This window comes from Heterocephalus glaber, unplaced genomic scaffold, assembly GCF_053883595.1.
Source record: "Heterocephalus glaber isolate CG9 unplaced genomic scaffold, H.glaber_assembly_v1.0 deba00001531, whole genome shotgun sequence".
NCBI classification, from domain to species: Eukaryota; Metazoa; Chordata; class Mammalia; order Rodentia; family Bathyergidae; genus Heterocephalus; species Heterocephalus glaber.
In genome coordinates, this window is record NW_028258329.1 from 9,638,157 (window position 1) to 9,642,208 (window position 4,052).

The 4,052-nt window shown below is 40.7% G+C and overlaps 1 pseudogene; it reads left to right on the forward strand.

Moving 5' to 3' along the window:
* The first annotated feature begins 2,120 nt into the window (after positions 1-2,120).
* LOC147824858 (U2 spliceosomal RNA) lies at positions 2,121-2,269 on the forward strand (annotated as a pseudogene).
* The last annotated feature ends 1,783 nt before the right edge of the window (positions 2,270-4,052 follow it).

The window sequence follows — 4,052 nt, forward strand, 5'->3', positions numbered from 1 at the left end:
GATTGTTTAACAATGGAACAAGTTAGCAATAACAATTGTGGAATGGATTTCCCAGGGCTCTTTGGACATCGTACCCCATTTGTCTGGGGGTGAAGGGGTGATAAATCCTTGCCTATTGGAGCCCCCTAGCATCCTTTCCAGTTCTCTGGCTCTTAATTAGTTCAGCATGCCTTTGCATTAATAGCATTATAATCCTGGTCACAACTGATTAAAAGACAAAAATCAATTTCCCACTCAAATCCCCCAAACAAGAAGGTGTTTTACTCCCCTGTGGAAGAGAAAGAGGATGTTCTGCACATTTTCATTCACATGTTTTTCATTTCTTTGGGGAAGTTTTAAAACTGAGATTACCATAAACCAAAGTTTAGCCCAGGAATACATTACATTATAAATGGGTGGAAATGCTGAATAGAGATCTATAATGGAAACATTAACAGAGCTTTAGCAATGATGGCAACGGTATGGCTCCACAATGCAAGGAAACTGTGTTAGAGTAACTGCTATTGTAGATAAGGGGGTGTCGCTCTTCATAATGGATTTTTCATGCATTACTTCTATGCTTTTAACATTTTTTCCATCGTGAACAGTGACCTTGGAATAATGCTAAGAACCATATTTTGTATTTAACCTAAATACCAAATTTAAAGACTTAAATAGATAATACAAAGGGCTTGATTCCATGCTGCTGCAGATTGAGCAAGGTCGCAGAATGCTTCTACAAACTCATATGTAATGGAAGTAAATCTTTTTTATTGAAAATATGCAACACATAGCTATGTTCTTCCAACAAAGCCAGGGATACTTTATGAAAAGAGGAAAAAAAATGGAAGAATATTGATGGGTAGATACCATGTAGTGTCCCAAAGGGAGTAGCGAAGGGCTCTACCCTCTCTCTGATAATCCCAGGGTCCCCTAAAGCCACCCTGAAATATTTAAAGTAATAATAGCAATCACACCTTCCAGTAAATTTCCCTAATCCTTCTTCCAACCAGATTGCTTTTCTAAGACATTCCTCCATTTAAATCGTAGAACTCCAGTGTATCAGGAGAAACAAAACTAATCGAATGTATATTTTTCCTGGTCCTAAGAATAACAGAAAAGTGAATATTTAAGGCTGGTTGATCCAGTCCACTTGCCCCAAATATTCACCCTGTGGTCAGCAAACTCGTTACACCCTCTCCATCTAGGATCTGTCCCTGCCTGGATCTGCTCACACCACTGCATTCTTTTTCCCTCAGAACTGAGTCGCCAATCAGTTACCATGATGATTTGCCAGCCTTCTGATTTAATAGGAAAAAGCTCACCAAGTGAAAACCATGTGCTCAGAAGGTTGCTCCTTAGTACATACTGTCCACTCCACCTCCCGCCTGTGAGAGTTTGAAAAACGTTTTGACCTTCTCTGTGCTTCCTTTTCCTCTCCTAGGAAATGGAATGATAATAACACTAACATTTACGATTGCTGGAGGACTGAATGGGTTAATATACATAAGGCACAGACTGAGGCTGACCTAGAATACACACATGATAAAAGCTTGCTATCTGATATTCGGAGGTCAGACTTGGGCTTCCCCACAATTTGGGGCTGCATTGGTTAGAATTTCAGCCCATGGCCAAAAAAAAAAAAAATCAAATGTGGTATTTCAGTCAATGTACTCTAGAGTGTAAATGATCAATTTCTATGCTCAGAAATATCTGTTGCTAACATGTGTATAATACATAAATATGTGTGTGTGTGTGTCCAAGTGTGTGTGTGTGTGTGTGTGTACCAGTCACTGTAAAAAAAGTGTACAGGTACAAATTCCCAATGATGAATGTGATCATAATGTATACTTAAAATGTTCCAATAAACTTAACAAATTAAAAAATATTTTCATTGACAAAATTCACCAGCCAAACAAGTTAAGAATAAGCTTCATCCCAGTCTCCATGTCCATTTCAGTGTGACTCGAGTTCAGCCAGATGAACTAACTCTCTGCACGCTTCATCTTTCTGATTTGTAAAAGACCAGCAATGCTAATCTCGGGGGTTTTAGACGGCTCAAAGGAGATGAGATAGGTGGAATAGTGTATATCAAAAGACACCTGCAGGAATGATACAATGTAGGTATGTAGATGTGTTGGATCGCTTCTCGGCCTTTTGGCTAAGATCAAGTGTAGAATATGTTGGTTTCTTTCTCGTACTATAACTAACACAGCTTCTCTAATTTGTATTTCAGGGGGAAAATATTTTTTACAGACTTGGTGTTTTACAGACCTCTTGGTTACTCAATTGTAAATTTACCTCTAAAGAAAAAAAATCTAGCCGGGGATTTAGCTCAGTGGTTTCACAGCCTGCTGTGCAAGCGCAAGGACCCGAGTTCGATCCCAGGTACCAAAAAAAAAAAAAAAAAAAGGAAAAAAAATCTCTCTCCTGTCTCAAAAGCTGCACTTGGAAAACCTCCATTCTATCTGCTCTACGATCCCTGGTTCACTGGCCTCCTGCCCACCCATTTCGTCTTCCTCTCCTCAGGTAAGAAAGGCTGCCCCTCCACAGTACACCTCTCTGTAGTTCCTCATTGCTTTGGTTTCCTTTTAAGGGCAATTATTGTTTAAAAAAATAATAAAGAATGTTTCTCATCATTCTAAGACGATGATAGTTTCTCCTCCTCCTCAATTACCACATGCTGCCATGTTAAGAAAAAGAAAAGGAAAGAAAAATTGGCTAGGAATGGTGGCATATACCTGTAATCCCAGCTACTCAAGAGGCTGAGGCAGGAGGATTGCAAGTTCACAGCAACCCGGGTAACTCAGTAAGACTCTGGCTCAAAATAAAAGCAAAAAGAGCCAGCATGTGGATTGGCATTCCTTGGGTTCAATCTCCAGCACTAAGGGGGAAAAAAATTTACATTTAAAAAATTGAAAAACCTTAAAAAAGAAGAATGTCAGGAGTTATGAGCTGGAAGTGAAGCACCGTATCAAAGAGACCCCAAATCATTGAAAGGTCCAACTCCCCAGGAGTCTCTGCAACTCCCTGGTGCAGCCGGTTCCCCTGGACTTCAGACCACCACACTCAGGAACAGCAAAGGTGTCAAAGGGTGTTTCTCCAAGTCCAGGTCGTGGAGGGCAATAAAGGAGAGAGGGGTGGGAAAGATGATGGGGTGCACAGTGACAGCATGAGAAGGTAAGTGAAGAGAAAAGAAAACTGCCTGCAGCAGTGCTAATTGAGCCCTTACTCTGGGGTAGGCATTTCCTGTTGAATCCTTATAATAATCCAGAGATAGAAACATTGTCATCCTCCTCTCCAGGTGAGAGCCTAGGTCCACAGAGTATTCCCATGCATTTAGAACGTTGCTCTCAGCTCAGCTCCTTTCTGCTCAAAAATTCTCTCTCTGAGCACAGTGCAAGCAAACAAAATAGCAACCACATTCCTGCCTCCTGTTGGGAATTCCAAGGTCTTTTCAACTGAGCTGCTGACTATTCTCAAACTCTGAAAATTCTGTGTTCAGGCCTCATAGATGCTTCATCATGTCCATTGTGCACAAATTTTAACAGTGTAACACTCCAAAAAGAACCTTATTTCCCTTTAAGTTCCTGGCACATTATGTGGAAAAGAAAGTATCTCACTTGACCCTTTGTTCTTGCAACATAGGTTTTCAATAAAAATCTACTGATTGGGTTCATGATGTTGAGATTGAAATATCCGTTTCCATTTTCCATACATGCCACTTTCCCAACTCAGAGTTTGCTCAACCTAGTGGTCCTTCACTCCATGTTTCATTCAATAAATGCTTCCAGGCTCCAACACCTGCTGTACTATGAAACACATCTCCTCTGAACTCCTATATTATGCCCTATGCCCTGTCCCTAACCACACCAACCCAAATACAGCAATGCCATCCTGTGACTCCAATGTGCCAATTTACAACCAAAGAGCACTTGATCCTACAGTCTTCGTTCCCATTAATTCTCTCTAAACTCCCACCTCTAATTTCCTCTGCTCTGCTTGAATCATTTTTGCGCTCAAGACTTTGACCACTGCATCTACATCTTACTTTCCTGTGCACTTCCAACACT